Below are 18,061 nucleotides of genomic sequence, written 5' to 3'. Positions count from 1 at the left end.
TGAGGTGTTGCTGGACTCTGCTGCTGCTGCTGCTGCTGCTGCTGCTGCTGCTGCTGCTGCCGTCAGGGGGGAAATGAAACGTTGGCCCAGGCTCTTGTGGTTCATGAGCTCTGATTTAGCAAAGTGGTGCAATGTGATTTTTTCCATCTCGCTCTCGTTTTATAATTAAAGCTAAAAAAAAAAAACGACCTCCGCGCTTCACAAAGAGGAAACTGCGGCTCGCTCGATATTTGACGACCGCGGACTCGAGTTCCAAGAAGGTGACGGCGACGTCGCGTCGTACGCGGATGGAGAATGTTTTTAAAAAAATGCTAAATCACAAAAACAGAGACGTGAAAATGGTTCAAATCGTGGGGTTTTGACTCACGGACACTGCTACATTATGTTGTGGTTAGCCTAGCCACATAGCATGCTAACTACTGTCTGCTTCATGACTTTAGTTTAGCACAGGTAAACCACATGCTAACCGACGTCAGCTTCGTTCATCACCATTGGTTAGCATAGCCACAGAGCACGCTAACCAATGTCAGCTTCATTCCTCACCGTTGTTTAGCATAGCCACAGAGCATGCTAACCAAAGTCATATTTACCGATAATATTTACTTTCATACGTAGAGTTAATATTAAAATGTAGAGCTAACAATTAAACGTAGAGATAATAATTAAACGTAGAGATAATAATTAAACGTAGAGCCAACAATAAAATGTAGAGCTAATAATTAAACGTAGCGCTAACAATAAAACGTAGAGCTAATAATTAAACGTAGAGCTAATAATTAAACGTAGAGCTTATAATTAAACGTAGCGCTAACAATAAAACGTAGAGCTAATAATTAAACATAGAGCTAACAATTAAACGTAGAGCTAACAATTAAACGTAGAGCTAGCAATTAAACGTAGAGCTAACAATAAAACGTAGAGCTAACAATTAAACGTAGAGCTAACAATTAAACGTAGAGCTAGCAATTAAACGTAGAGCTAACAATAAAACGTAGAGCTATTAATTAAACGTCCAGCTAACAATAAAACGTAGAGCTAATAATTAAACGTAGAGCTAACAATTAAACTTAGCGCTAACAATAAAACGTGGAGCTAATAATAAGCCGTACAGCTAATAATAAAATGTAGAGCTAATAGTTAAACATAGAGCTAACAATTAAACGTAGAGCTAACAATTAAACGTAGAGCTAACAATTAAACGTAGCGCTAACAATTAAACGTAGCGCTAACAATTAAACGTAGCGCTAACAATTAAACGTAGTGCTAATAATTAAACGTAGAGCTAATAATAAAACGTAGAGCTAATAATTAACTTGAGAAATAAAAGACAAGAAAGAGGAGAATAAAACTACTCTTTATTATTATTATTATTATTATTATTATGTTGGTGTGTTTTTCCTCATCAGGTCACACCGAGAAAAAACCACGTCTTTAATTAGTCGAAGGCGAATAAAACGTCAAATATCGACGCCTTTAATCCTCGTCTGTTGTGAGACGACGAGGACGTTCAGAGGTCGTCGGGATCTTCCAATTAGAGACGAGACGACGAGCCGCGGAGACGCCGGCGCCACCTTCTGTCAGCGAGGAAAAAACCAGAGGAGAAAGAAAGAGGGAAAAAAAAGGTGTGAAAAAAAACAACTGCCAATTAATTTAATTGGATCTTATACAAAAAAAAATTGTCAAAGGTGAAAAAAATCTTTTCTCCGACCTGAAAGTGGAAATTAAGATTATTTCTTTGTTTAAAAACTGCAACGAGGTTTGAAAAGTGAAGATTTATTTATTTATTTCTCCCTGTGACAGTGATGTGGAGTTTGATCGTCGATCTGAACCTTCAGAATATTCTCAGATTATGTCACGTGGAAGTAATCTGTGCAGCAGCTGTGACTAATCTGAAGAAACTAAGAAACTTTGGTGAATTAAACGTCAACAAGAACCAAACTGTTTTATTTGATCATTTGAATTTAGAAAACTAAACAAATGTGATTTATTCATTAATGTAATCCAGACCAGATTAAGCCCCGCCCCCCCCCCCCCCCGCACCAGAGGATAATTGACCTGATGTGTCTTCCAATTTTAAGTCAGATTCGAGCAGATTATGTGTCCGAATTAACGGGCGAGATTTTAACGTCGTCAGATTTCGGCCAGACACCGGCAGTCTGTGTGTGTGTATATTCTGAAGTCACGTCAAATCACGCGAGATTCTGTGAGATCACAAATCCCTGGAGTCTCCTTCCTGCAAGTGTGTGTGTCATGTTGTGTTGTTGTGTCGTGTCGTCTGTGGTTTCTCGGGATTAAAACACACACACACAAAGAGAAACAAAGAGCTTCACAGAAGTCGTGTGATTGTGTCGTCTCTCGGCGGACGAACAGGTCGCAGATTTCACGACAAAACTGACAAAGATGATTGACAGCACAAAGAAAGTGTGTCACCAGCAAAAAGACAAAGAAACAAAGGAACAAAGAACAAAGAAACAAAGGCAGAGAAAAGACAAAAACACGTGTTTGCTGTTGAAAATGACGATGAAAACAAAACGAATGTAAGAGTTTATAATAACGGACTAATGTCGCTCACATGAACTTACATATATTCAAAAATAATGATTTAAATGTGCGTATATAATCTTTAATATTTAATTTGAATTTGTAAAAAAAACCATTAGACAGAAGTTTATCTGAACGTATAATTACAGACGTCAGATTATACATCAGAGTGGATTAAAGTGTAAGAGTGAGTGACAGGACGCAGCTGTCAGGACGCATCACTTCCTGTCAGGACGCATCACTTCCTGTCAGGAAGCATCCCTTCCATTCAGGACGCGTCACTTCCTGTCAGGACGCATCACTTCCTGTCAGGACGCATCACTTCCTGTCAGGAAGCATCCCTTCCATTCAGGACGCGTCACTTCCTGTCAGGGTGCGTCACTTCCTGTCAGGACGCATCCCTTCCTGTCGGGACGCGTCACTTCCTGTCAGGACGCGTCACTTCCTGTCAGGACGCGTCACTTCCTGTCAGGACGCGTCCCTTCCTGTCAGGACACGTCCCTTCCTGTCAGGACACGTCCCTTCCTGTCAGGACACATCGCTTCCTGTCAGGACGCATCACTTCCTGTCAGGACGCGTCATTTCCTGTCAGGACGCATCCCTTCCTATCAGGACGCATCACTTCCTGTCAGGACACGTCACTTCCTGTCAGGCATGTCACTTCCTGTCAGGCATGTCACTTCCTTTCAGGGTGCATTACTTCCTGTCAGGATGTCAGGACGCATCACTTCCTGTGGACTGGAATTCACCGGGGACATCAGCGCGGACGTCGCCTCCTGACCTTTAGAGGTCACCGACAAACAAACAAACAAACAAACAATAATCCATTTCAGAATGAGAGAAAGAAGAAGAATTGTTTTGGGGGGATTTAAAATAAAAATACCAACTAACATAACCGAACGGCGGTGTCATGAAACAATATGACCTCCGAAACTGTAGGGGGAGCTCTCTACAAGCATAAAAAGGGCCCACTTTGAGTATATACGTACATTTTTTTTGTAATTCCTGTTAATCTGGATGAGATTAAATCTCTGTCTTTCAAACAAAGGCAACAAATCGCGCTTCCGCTGCTTCGCTAAACGTCGACGTTTAGCAACGTCGCATTAGCGCCCTGCTGAGGACGTTTGACACGTGCCACTTAGCTCGCGGCTGGATAACAGGGTCGGTTTGACAGGCGCGTCATCACTTCCTGTGACTGCGCGTCTTTGTTCGGACGCCTGAAGCTCGGCGTGACGCGGTGCAGTACCATAAAAATGTCTGCAGGCGGAGCCCCAGTGGGCTGGAAAACAGGTTTTTGTACCAAAAAAAAAAACCCAGAATATAGCATGTTTACAACCTCAGGAAGTGATTTCAATGAAAACAAAGTGAGGACCGGCCAAAATGTCCTCACTTCGTAAAAAGGACCTCACTTTGTTGGTTTAAAAACCCTCACTGGGGTCCTTAGTATGCCACAAGTATTATCAAACATGTCATCACCATTATTATTATTATGCTATCATTAAATATCAGTATAACAATCTCTGCTGCTGCTTATATGAAAATAAATATTTTTCCTTTCACCCCAACCTGTCTAGGCAGATGCTGCACATTTTTGAGTCTGGTTCAGTCAGTTTCTTCTTCTTCTGTTGTCAAAAAAACGGTAAATACAATAAAAAAGTGAAGTACATGAGAGTATAAATACAACTGTACACAAGAATATAAACGTGTAAGTGTACAGCAAATTATCCAGAAATAATGCATTCATTAACCCTCAAAAATCCCCCTTTTTTTTAGGGTTGACAGAATCTAAGGATTTTGTATTTTGACGACTCGGGACCCTTATGGGACCCCCATGGACACCCAGACCTGGTCCTAGGACAGATTTACAACTTATTCAGCCACAGGAAAATCACAATATCACAATAAAATATCCAACAAAATCAACATGAAGTGCAAAAACATCAACAACCAGATTCTACAGCCAATGAGAGCAGACTATGGTCTGAAACATCTCGTATCAGGAGACCTCAATTCATCTGGAGCCGTAAAAAAACATATATTTGACACATAAAATTAAGAAAAACATCCAACATAAAGTAGTATAATAAAAGTACTATGGAAAAGAAAACTGGTTGTTGATGTTTTATTTGAATCCTCAGGACAACGATGAACACGTTTAAGTCTTTCCAAGTGCAACACAATTGAAAATAACCTGCTACGGGAAAAACACGGGAAGTGTTTCAGGGCTTTGTGGTTAATAAAGTTTTACGCCAGGCCAATAAATCCAAACATCAGCAGCTCTGGTCCTGGTCTACGTCCTCCTCACATCCACAGAGCTTCATATTCTGTTACCGGCACATTTAATACGTCTCAGGGTCCTTTAAAAGAAATAAACAGCGGCTTTAATCAAGACCTGTGAAGAAAGTGGCACTGGCAGCTCAGCGGGTGAACTCTGCACAGGATATGAAGCTTCCACTGAGCGCCGCCGCCGCCGCCGCCGCTTTCAGGAGGTAAAAGAAATAAAACGAAGAACTTGACAGAATATTGGAGATCTGCAGATTTGTCAGACTTGCGAGAAAAGTTTAAATGTCAACAAGTGAAGACGGTGGACAGATGTTGTGCCAAAACGGTCAGTCACAGACATGCTAACAAGCTAGCATGAGCTAACAGAGACAGTGAAGGTGAATCAAGCAGAAGAAGACGGAACGGTGGAGACAAACGCAAGCAACAAACGGATTTTGTGGTTAACTCTGGGGTAAATCACGGACTCAGACCGGATTTACCAAAAGTCACAAAGTCCAATTGCGTCCGTTTCTTTTACGTCCAGGTTCTTGTAATCTTTCGGTGACTCTCTGGAGAACTTTCCTGAATAAAGGATTTTAAATGGGTTCTTAGTGGAACCCTCCAAAAGGGTTCCAGGTGGAACCTTCATAAAAAGGTTCTACCAGGAGCCAAAAAAGGGTTCTCCTATGAGGATAAGCCGAAGAACCTTATATGGTTCTACTTAGAACCTTATATGGTTCTACTTAGAACTTTTATTTCCAACAGTGTACAAGAGCTGAGGTTCTACCTGGAACCATTTGCTTCTGAAAAACTCTTTCCTGAAGAAAGGGTTTTTCAAGGGTTCTTGGTAACACTAATGGTTCCAGTAAGAACCATTTCGATCCAGAGAACTTTCCTGAATAAAGGGTTTTAAATGGGTTCTTGGTGGAACCCTCCAAAAGGGTTCCAGGTGGAACCTTCATAAAAAGGTTCTACCAGGAGCCCAAAAAAAGGGTTCTCCTATGAGGACAAGCCGAAGAACCTTATATGGTTCTACTTAGAACTTTTATTTCCAACAGTGTACAAGAGCTGAGGTTCTACCTGGAACCATTTGCTTCTGGAAAACTCCTTCCTGAAGAAAGGGTTTTCCAAGGGTTCTTGGTAACACTAATGGTTCCAGTAAGAACCATTTTGATCCAGAGAACTTTCCTGAATAAAGGGTGTTAAAAGGGTTCTTGGTGGAACCCTCCAAAAGGGTCCCAGGTGGAACCTTTATAAAAAGGTTCTACCTGGAGCCTAAAAAGTGTCTCCTATGAGGACAGGCTAAAGAACCTTATATGGTTCTACTTGGAACTTTTATTTCTAACAATGTTACTTTTCCAAACACTACACTCTTAGAAATAAGGGTTCCAAAAGGGTTCTTCTACAAGAGCTGGGGTTCTACCTGGAACCATTCGCTTCGGAAAAAGGGTTTTTCAAGGGTTCTTGGTAACACTAATGGTTCCAGTAAGAACCATTTTGATCCAGAGAACCCTTTAAAACCCCTTTCCTGAATAAAGCGCTTTAAATGGGTTCTTGGTGGAACCTTTATAAAAAGGTTCTACCTGGAGCCAAAAAGCCGAAGAACCTTATATGGCTCTACTTCGCACTTTTATTTCTAAGAGTGCATACGGACTGGATTTGATGGAACTGGATGATGGAAACCCGTCCGTACCCGGGTTCCTTGCGGTCCAGTCGTAGCACTGCGGCGTCTCTCTGCGTCCGCATGACCTCGGAGTTCCAGAAAAAGCTCAGTGGAAGGAAACTGGAGACGAAAGCTCGGGTTCAGGCTGGTTTTTGAACTCTGTGAAGTCAGAACTCAGTCTTTCAACCGCTTCAACCTCCAGCGTCGTCCTCGGCGACATTTGCACTGCAAGGTCGACGTTAGCGCTAACCGCGGCGGTGGCCGCAGTGATGATGATGATGATGATGATGATGCTGTTTCCCAGAGTTCTGAGGGGTTTTCTGCTCCTCGCATCCTCCAGGGAGCCCTGTTATGTGTCTATGGAAGCCATATTTTTGCCTTTTATTGTTGCATTTGAACGGATTCACAAAGAGGAAGCGGACGAACTTGAAAGAGGTTTTCTTCTCTCAGGGTTAGGAAAAGAAAATGAATTCAGCGCCTGGCAGGTTTTTGATTTGTGTGTGTTGTGAGGCCTGAGTGAATTCCAGCGACATTCCCAGTGGTCTGTCGCTCTCCCGGTGAAATCAGCCCCGACGTGACGACTGATGCGCCGCGGCGTCCCCCGCTGATGGAGCTAACTGCGGCGTCGCGGGCGCAGCGGGGAGATAAAAAACACACACACAAACATGAATTGTTATTATTATTATCCCGTATATCCCTGAATATTCAGCGCCCCCCCCCCCCCCACCCAAGAGGCTGAAAATCTGTCCGTTTATATACATCACATCAAGAGCTAATATTAACGCTCAATTTCCCCAACACAACGACGCATTTATCCTCCGCCGCAAACAGCAATGTCACGGCAACTCCGGGGGGGGGGGGGGGTAGCTGGGGGGGAGGCGTCAGCCGGAATGTTATGAATAACTCGATCGAATTACGCAGTCGGGGGGGGGGGAATAATAATAAAGACCGGTGCTGCCGGGTTACAGCGGCGCGGCCCAGACGCCACGGAACTGGAACTAAATGAAGCTGTTAGGAAACGCTATAGGTCGCGCCGAGGGGGCACGCCGCGGCGCTAACGCAGGTCCTGCCCCCCCGCCGCCGCCGCCGCCGTCTGCTGACACGTGAAGTGAAGTGAAGATAGAGACGTGGAAGTGAAAATATATCAAACTTGATATTTCACTAGATTTAGCCAAAAGAAACAAGTGGCGTCCACTTTTTTATTTTATCGCCTCGCGTAAACACGGCGTCACGCATGGCGTCACGCACGGCGTCACGCACGTCTTTTTTCGGTCAGTCGTCACGGAAACGCGGCACGCGTTAATGTGCGTTAACGTTGACGTCGTTAACGCGCTAGCGTGCCGCAGCACTATCCAGAATATAAGATATGGATTAGATTTGGTGGAATTAGACGTAAAAACACAGCGGCAGGAAACCGACTCTACGCGGGTTCGTTGCGGTCCAGTCGTAGCACTGCGGCGTCTCAGGCTGGTTTTTAACCCTGTGAAGTCAATGTTTTACTAGATTTAGCCAAATTTGCCAACCAATTTTAAAGTTATCGTCAAGTTGGCCATTTTATTGCCTTAAGATTCAAGATTCAAATGTGTTTTAAAGCTGCGTTCACACCAGAGTTTACACACAAAGTCATCTTCAACTCGAGCATAGGAGTGATTTGCATGTCGCACCAATCGCCTAAATGCACCCTACTCTAATTGCTCCAACGCTCGATTTAAAAATTGGTAAAACTTTGGCAAAGAATTGACGCGATGACATCACGTCTTTGTGTCGGTGGAGGAGAAAAATGATAATTTCTGTGTGTTGCCATACGCACTGCGACAAAAACAAAAATTAGACAATGTGGCTAACGAGAGCCAAGCGGCTAACCAGCTGTTCAAGCTAGCCGGTTGATCTTACGCGACGTGAAACTTTGGAAAAGTTTGGTGTGAACGCAGCATCAGGAGAGCGTTTAAACGTTCAATTTTTCAAGTTCACGACATATGTAGCTACGGCGCGTCCCAGTTGTAATCGGAAGTCGGAATTTTCCGAGTCAGATAAATCTGATTTCTAAGGTTTTTTAAATGTATTTTACTGCCTTTTGTGAACATTTGTGGCTCTTATTTATTTATTAAATATTTAAATGATTAAATTTCTTCTTCTTTTATAGTCTTTTATTTATTTTTATTCTGTGCAGCTCTTTGGTTTTAAAGCGACGTCAACAGTTGCATCATCTCCACTTAAGACACAGTTTAAGCTGTTATTTGCTGCGTTTAAAAAGTAAATCATTAACCTAAAATTGTGACGTAAGAATTCATGTTCAGCTGATCCGGAATTCTGAAATTAGCACGTTAATATTCAGGATTCCAGTTTTTTTAAAACAAAACTTAAATACAGCAGCTACATGTGCTCTGAATGTTGCATATTGTGTCTTTAAATTAAACTTTAACAAACAGCTGTGTTTTATTCAACTCTTTTTTAAGTGAGTTTCTCGACCAAATACAATTCTTTTTTCTTCCTCCTCCTCCTCCTCCTCTTCCTCCTCCTGGCACTAATTCAATTATAAATCCAATATCTTTTCTCCCTGTGCCAAATGTCAAGCTGTGCTGGAGTTATTCTGAGTTCTTCTGAGTTGTTCTTTTGGCCTGAGCGACGTGGACGCAGAGTTAGTGCAGGGACAGCTGTGTTTCTGCAGGCTGATCGATAAAGATAACACACACACGCACACACACACACACACACACACACGGTCCAACAACATCCTCGTCCGAGCGTAAACAGGAAAGCTCTCCGCTCGCGTTCAGAATCACTTCTTTGGATAAAAACAATATTTAGAGAAGAGAATATTAAAGGAGAACATGAGTCCTTCCGTTCGTCTCTGGCCTGGAATGAAAGCGAGCGTTTTGTTGTGAAGTTTCTCCAAACATCTGTTCATACACTTTTTTAAAAAAGACCTCCTTTGTGATTCTTTAATGGTACGTTGCAATTCAAAACCATTCAAAACCAAGTTTTTAACACTTAAATTGCCAAAGTTTTTGTCACGATGCATCAAAAACGATGATTTGAATGAGTTCCAATGAGGACATTTTTGTCCCTAAGGTGTGTTAGTGTGAGTATTTTAGTTAACGCTGTCTAAAATCAACCCAAAAATAGAGAAAAATTCCCCAACCTGTAACAATATGCATGATAAAATATTCTAGAAATTAAAATGTGTCTGTGTTTAAGGGTTAAATATGTTTGTCTTCATTTTAACTTGTTAATACACTATTGAGTTTTTAATGGTAGTTTGTAGTTGGTTCAAAACCATTAAAAAACATTTTAATGAAGTTTTTAACCCTTAAATTGACACAGTTTTTGTCAAAATGCATCAAAAACAGTGATTTGAATGATTTCCAATGGGGACATTTTTGTCCGTAAGGTGTGTGAGTGCGAGTATTTTAGTTAACGTTGTTTACAATAGACTGAAAATAAAAAAAATACATGAAAAAATGCACAACCTGTAACAATATGCATGATAAAATATTCTAGAAATTAAAATGTGTTTCTTTTTAAGGGTTAAATATGTTAAAAACATCTTGATTTTAAATTGTTAATGCACTATTTTAACATGCAGTAAATGGAGCTTTAAATGGTAGTTTGTAGTTGTTTCAAAACCATTAAAAACCATTTTAAAGAAGTTTTGAACTCAAATTGCCTTAAATTTGTGTTGTGATGCATCAAAAACAGTGATTTGAATCAGTTTCAATAGGACATTTTTGTCCGTAAGGTGTGTGAGTGCGAGTATTTTAGTTAACGTTGTTTACAATAGACAGAAAATAAGAAATACATGACAGGACGGTGACAGAAGAGTTACACAGGTGCCTCGTCGTGATCCTGCGTCGTGGTTACTCACCTGAACACATGACGACGACGAGAAGCCATTTTCCTGCACTGAAATAACACTCGGGCAAATGAGTGTTTGAAGTTGACTGCAGGCTACGAGGCCTCATCACGCAGTCATTGAATGGCAGAGTAGCAATAAAGCATCTCCACACACGTGGAGACAGTTCATGAATAACAATGAGCGGCGAGGACGTAATCAGGCCGACGGAGTCTTAAACAACCAGGAGGAGGAGGAGGAGGAAGAGGAGGAGGAGGAGGGAACGCGACGCTCGTCATCTGTCTCCTCGCTCGTCTGCAGATCATTAGCAGACGAACGCAGCGAGGTCAAGAGGTCGCGAGCGGTGTATTTTTGTTCAGATTTACACTTATTCTCATTATCGCCGCTCTTTATTTTCTTTATTTAACCCTTTAACTTCGAGCACAGAGCAGACGACACTTTCAAAAAAAACTATTTTTTTTATGTTTTAACATCAGTCCTGATGTCAAACATACATGAATGTTTAAAATTGCCAAAGTTTGTGTCATTAAATCAGTGATTTGAATGAGTTTCAATGACGGTACATTTTTGTCCGTAAGGTGCGTGAGTGTAAGTATTTTATTTTTATTAACATTATGCGCGGAAAAAAAGTTTCAAATATTCCGGAAATTAAAAGCCAAAAACACAAAAATGTGTCGAGGTGACGTGTTTAAGTGTTAAATGTGTTTTATACTTATTCAAATTTCATGTACAACTACAGTGTTTGTTAACTTAAAAACACCATTTTAACATTAAAGTCAATTGTAAATAACTGTAAAAAATTAGCAAAATGACGTAATTATCTGGTTCTTTTATGGTTAAAATAAGCAAAAAAAAGTCAGTGAGGCAGAAAGTTGAAAACAAAGAAAGAAAAGAGGAAAAAAAAGGAGAAAGCGTGTCTGTGAAATCGCATAATTGCACCACAGGGAATTTTAATCAATTAGAGCTGCAGAGCTAATTAAAGGCGGCGTCGTGTTTACTGACTCAGAGCCGAGAGCTCACACACACACACACACACACACACACATCATGTTTCATGTCATGAGCTTCTGTCTTTGTCGTTTCAGTTCTTATTATTATTATATTTCAACGAAATACAGAGGGGAAAAAAACGGACTTTTAGCGACTTAGCTAAAGTCTACGATGTCGTAAAACAACGCGATAGCTTCTCGATTTTACATCGTTGTTCAGCGTTTTCCCGACAGGAAACTGACGTTTTGTAAACCGCTCACTCGCTCTCACCGCACACCAAAGTCCATAGAGAAAATCTGTGATTTTAGCTCGCTGCTGCCTCGTGTGGTCACTTTGTGTCATGAAAGTAAATTTAAAAAATGTAGTATTTTCAAAAGCTGAATTGACAAAATAAGACGTTAGAACGTAGTGACGGAGGCAGCAGTGGATCGACAACTCCTGTGAACTCCTGTGTCGCTGTGATGTTAAAATCACTGGTTTTCTCTATGGGCTTTGGTGTGGGAGAGTGAGTGGTTTACAAACTTCAGTTTCCTGTTGTTAAAGTCTGTCTAACAGTGAAATAAAGACGTGAACGTGTTCTTAAGACATCGTAGACTATCATACACTGAACTGTGTCATACACTGGCTGGTCCGCTGCTGCCTCGTGTGGTCACTTTGTGTCACTGAGGTGAATCTGAACGAAGGATTTTTTACAAGCCGAATTTATTAAACGACACATTTAGACTTAGCGACGGAGTTAGCAGCGGATCGACGACTCCTGTGAACTCCCGTGTCGCCGTGATGTTAAAATCGTTGATTTTCTCTATGGGGTTTGGTGCGGGGAGAGTGAGTGGCACAAACTTCAGTTTTCTGGCTGAATCGGGCGTCAAACAGTGAAATAAAGCTGCAAATGTGTCCTACGGGATAATTGTGATTGTGAATCCCCATGTTTGCGTTGAGACAATTAACCGTCACAAAAACTTTAATTCGGGCTAAAAAATCTGCTTTAAAGGCGCCATATGTAAGAATGTGGCCAAAAACGGTTACTGCATTCAAATTCAAAACACCGAGGTCTTTTAGGTTTCGCTTTTTTCTGACGTAACTGGCAACCCCGTGGTCGCTCGGCAGCTGAGACTCTACCGACCGCGATGATTGGTAGACGGCGGTAGGTGGCGCCACATGACGCCAAAACATGATTTGCAGCCTGCAAAATATATATTTTTTTAATGCAAATATTTTGTCTGTACTGTTGTTGTTGGTGAGTTCAGTTTGTTATATGAACATCATTCCTGAGTCTCTGTGACATATTAGGAGGATTTGATGATTTATTACACAACGCACCTTTAAACACACACAAAAGTGTGTGTGCCCAGTCACGCTCGGCGTTGACCCTCCGGAGCAGCCGGAGCGCTGGATGTCTCACGGCGTCTGACGTCGTCCAAATGGACTCCAGTACAGTTCAGAGAAGGTCATTTGCATCATTTAGTGAAACTGATGAGATGAATAATGAATGAATTACTGCCCTGATGGATGAGCAAGGGAGGGATGGAGGGAGGGAGGGGAGAGAGCGCAGACAGGAAGCTGCCGCCGCCGCGGAGCTAACAGGTGCTGTGTTTACTCGCTGCAGCGCTAACTCTGTTTCTCTGAGTGAAGGTAATTTCATTACGCGCCATCCAAAACTCTACATGCTCGACCGGTGCAGGAGAAATCAATGGACGCCATTTACCACGCTGTAATGGACACACACACACACACACACACAAAGTGTCACTCTCCGTGTGTTCTTGCACTTGCGGCATACTGAGGACCAGTGAGGGGTTTTTAACCAACAAACTGAGGTCATTTTTACGGAGTGAGGACATTTTGGGCGTCATCACTTCCTTAGGTTGCTATAACATGCTATACTCAATTTGTCCAAAAAAAAATCTAATTTTAGACGACATAGTATAGTATGACTTTTTTTTCAACTTTTGGACGACATAGTATAGTATTAGTTTTTTAAATTAAATTTTGGACCAAAATTGTTTTGTCAATTTTTTTGTCAAATTTTGGACGACATAATATAGTACGACGATTTTGTCAAATTTTGGACCAAAATTTTTTTTCCGAGAATTTTTTCAAAAATGTTTTCAACTTTTGGATGACATGGTATAGTATTACTTTTTTTAATTAAATTTTGGACCAAATTTTTTTTGTCAATTTTTTTTGTCAATGTTTTTTGTCAATGTTTTTGTCAAATTTTTTTGTCAAATTTTTTTGTCAAATTTTTTGTCAAATTTTTTTGTCAAATTTTTTTGTCATATATTTTTGTCAAATTTTGGACGACAGTACAGTAATGACGTTTCTGTCAAATTTTTGGTCAAAAAAATTTTTTGAGAATTTTTTTTCAAAAAATGTTTCAACTTTTGGATGACAAATTTTTGGTCAAATATCTTTTATTTTCATTTAATTTTTTATTTTTGACTCAAAAAAAAAAAATCGAAAACGTTTTCCAGCCCTTTTTGCTCTGGGGTTCCACCTGCAGACATGTTATGGTACTGCAAACCAGTAGTTCTTTGTAGATGTCAGTCATGAAGTAGACAATTTGTAATTGTGCTGATTCATAAATGCTGGTCCTCACTTTGTCAGCAACCCAGTCCTCAGTATGCAGCAAGTACAAGAATGTGTGTGTGCGTGTGTGTGTGAAGTTAAAAACAAACCTCATTAACCAGTGACTAATGAAGATTTAAGAACAGCAGCTGTCACGCGTCCATTTGACGTCTTCGCGTCGTGAGGGGAAGTCCTCGGTCGGTCAGCCGGCGTCTCGGGTTTCGCGGCGGTTGAAGGATGGCGTTGACCCCCGTGACCTCACGAGGAGGAGGAGGAGGAGGAGGAGGAGGAGGAGGCGACTCCTCCATCTGCTTGGTGATTAAAATGAATCGCTACGAAAAAAAAAAGAATTGACAGCTCTTTCTCCACACACACACACACACACACACACACACCGACTCTCCGAGTTTTATTTTCCTGGTGATTGACGCGGCCCTCGTTTCGTCACGCCGCTCTGCCTCCTCCTCCTCCTCCTCCTCCTCCTCCTCCTCCTCCTCCTCCTCCTTGGCGACGACGGCGGTCGTAGCACGATTTTTGTCTTTTAATTCGTCTCATTTCCAGAGACAGTGGGGGACCGCCACTGTGTCCCACTGTGTCCCCACTGATGTGTGAATTAGCAACAACACAAACACCCTCACATTTCCACTAACTTCCTCCAAAAGGGATTGAATTTGATAGATTTTTAACCCAAAAAAAAAAAAAATTATGTTTCTCCCACACCAAACCCCATAGAGAAAACCACTGATTTTCAGCTCACAGGGACAAAGCAACTGCTGGTCCTCTGCTGCCTCGTGTGGTCACTTTGTGTCACTGAGGTCAATCTGAACGAAGGTTTTCAAAAGCCGAATTGACGAAATAAGATATTTGAAGTTAGTGATGGAGGCAGCAGTGGATCAACAACTCCTGTGAACTCCTGTGTCTCTGTGATGTTAAAATTGTTGATTTTCTCTATGGGGTTTGGTGTGGGGGGGAAATGTATGAGTTTGTCAACGAAAAAAATGTAGCGTAGTTGTAGCCAAAGAGAAATACAGAAAATAAAACCGCATTTTTAAGTTTGTGACCCTTTAAAAGTTTGTAAACCACTGACTCTCCCACACTCTCTTTGTCCAAATTTTGGACGACATAGTATAGTGTGACGTTTTTGTCAAATTTTGGACCAAAATGATTTTTTTTCAAAAAAAAATTAAACTTTTGGAGGACATAGTATAGTATTACTTTTTAAATAAATTTAGGACCAAATTTTTTGTCAATTTTTTTTGTCAATTTTTTGGTCCAATTTTCTTTGGTCAAAAGTTTTGACCGAAAAAAAAAAATTTTGATTTTTTTTTTTTTTTTTTTTAAACCGAAAAGTTTTCCAGCCCTTTTTGCTCTGGGGCTCCACCTGCAGACATGTTATGGTACTGCAACCAGTAGTTCTTTGTAGATGTCAGTCATGAAGTAGACAATTTGTAATCGTGTATAGAGAAAATCAGTGATTTTTAGCTCACGGTGGACACAGGAGCTGCTGGTCTACTGCTGCCTCGTGTGGTCACTTTGTGTCACTGAGTTAAGTCTAAATGACACATTTTAAAAGCCGAATTCTCTAAAATCAGTCATTGTAACTTAGTGATGGAGGCAGCAGTGGATCAACGATTCGATGTTAAAATCGTTGATTTTCTCTATGGTGTTTGGTGCAGGGAGAGTGAGTGGTTTACAAACTTCAGTTTCCGTGGCTGAAACAGCCGTCAATCGGTGAAATGAAGCTACAAATTTAAAAAAATAACAATAAGTAGACCTTTACACCTGGAAACAGTGGATTCACTTACCCTTTAATAATAAAAATGAAGAATCAAATCATTTTAATGCGTCTTAGTCGTAAACAAAAAGCGGTTCAAACCATAAAGTTTGACCTTTTATGTCGGGCGGTGGCTGAGTGGAAATGAATGAGGCTCGTAACTGAAGGGTTGCCTGTTCAAAACCCACTACTAGTGTGTGTATATAAGAGGTCAAATTCATTATCACACACAAAAACAACCAAAATGATCATGTTCCGTACGCCGCTGATGTAAAAATCTGAGAAAGATTTCAACTCTGTGGAGCTGCTGTGCACAGAGAGAGCGTGAGGATGATGATGATGATGATGAGGATGATGATGATGATGATGATGATGAAGAGGGAGTCAAGTGTTTCCTTGGTGATGAACGGAAATTGGCCGTGAGTCAGACTCACTGTGACATCCACACTTTACTCATTAGTCCACGAGCAGAGAGGAGAAAAACCTCACCTCTGTTAGTGGACACACACACACACACACACGCACACGCACACACACACACACGCACGCACACACGCACACACACACACACACTATTCCTTCTCAGCCGAGTTCACAGAATTAATCACTCCATGATTAAATGTCTCAGAGTTTAAGTCGCGTCAGTTATTTTAACTCTAAGCAAATAAATGTATGTGATTTTCATTAAAACCATGTTTTCATCTTCATTATTTTATAAAATTTTTGATTTTGAAATTTTTTGTTCCCGAATTCCTAATTTTTCAGTCATTTTGGAGCATTTTCATATTTTTTCCCTCATGATGATTTTCTTTCATTTTGTTAGACATATATATATTTATAGAGACATATTCTAAGCCACTGCTTCTCCATTTCCTCTCTTAAACACTAGGTGGCCTCGGTCTGTTTTCCGTTCCTTAGCGTTAGCTTACAGAAGCTTCTCTGTTGTTGTGTTCTCTGTGATGTGCCACAGGGTTCAACCCTCGGACCCCTGCTTTTTTTAACTGCACTCGCTTCCTTTGGCTTCAGTTTTGAGGATAAACAGGATGCTCTGCTACGTCCTTTATCTGAAAACAGGCTCTGTCAAGCAAAACTATCACACCTGACGGAGGGAGCGTTTGTGTGTATGCAGCAGCAGAGCAGAAGTGGGCGGAGACAAGAAACGTTAATTCCGTCAAATTGTTTGGGGGGTTTTTTAGCAGTAGAATTCACCTCTGAGACTTTTCATGGTTGTGTTTTCAAAGTCAAACTCTGCTAGCTTTACTAGCTTAGTGTTGTTGTTGTTGTCGTCATTCTGCTTCTGTTTGGTCTTTGTGAACTGAGGGAGCGTTTGTGTGTATGCAGCAGCAGAGCAGAAGTGGGCGGAGACAAGAAACATTTATTCCGACATACTGGGGTTTTTTTAGCAGTAGAATTCACCTCTTCATGGTTGTGTTTTCAAAGTCAAACTATGCTAGCTTTACTAGCTTAGTATTGTTGTTGTTGTTGTTGTTGTGAACCAAGGGAGCGTTTGTGTGTATGCAGCAGCAGAGCAGAAGTGGGCGGAGACAAGGAAACGTTAATTCCGTCAAATTGTTGTGTTTTCAAAGTTAAACTCTGCTAGCTTTACTAGCTTAGTGTTGTTCTGCTTCTGTTTGGTCTGTGTGAACCGAGGGAGCGTTTCGGTGTATGCAGCAGCAGAGCAGAAGTGGGCGGAGACGAGAAACGTTTATTCCGTCAAATTGTTGTGTTTTCAAAGTTAAACTCTGCTAGCTTTACTAGCTTAGTGTTGTTGTTATTCTGCTTCTGTCTGGTCTTCGTGAACCGAGGGAGCGTTTGTGTGTATGCAGCAGCAGAGCAGAAGTGGGCGGCGATAAGAAAACATTTTTTTACACTTTTATACTGTTTTTTTAGCCGTAGAATTCACCTCTGATACTTTTCATGGTTGTGTTTTCAAAGTCAAACTATGCTAGCTTTACTAGCTTAGTATTGTTGTTGTTGTTGTTGTTGTTCTGCTTCTGTTTGGTCTTCGTGAACCGAGGGAGCGTTAGTGTGTATGCAGCAGCAGAGCAGAAGTGGGTGGAGATGAGAAAACGTTTATTACGTCAAACTGTTGTGTTTTCAAAGTCAAACTAGCTTTACTAGCTTAGTGTTGTTGTTGTTGTTATTCTGCTTCTGTTTGGTCTTCGTGAACCGAGGGAGCGTTAGTGTGTATACAGCAGCAGAGCAGAAGTTGGCGGAGACAAGAAACGTTTATTCCGACATACTGGTTTTTTTTTAGCAGTAGAATTCAACTCTTCATGGTTGTGTTTTCAAAGTCAAACTATGCTAGCTTTACTAGCTTAGTATTGTTGTTGTTGCTGTTGTTGTTGTTCTGCTTCTGTTTGGTCTTTGTGAACTGAGGGAGCATTAGTGTGTATACAGCAGCAGAGCA

Source organism: Microchirus variegatus (assembly GCF_963457635.1).
Source record: "Microchirus variegatus genome assembly, chromosome: 1".
Classification (NCBI taxonomy): Eukaryota; Metazoa; Chordata; class Actinopteri; order Pleuronectiformes; family Soleidae; genus Microchirus; species Microchirus variegatus.
This window is presented reverse-complemented; position numbering follows the sequence as displayed.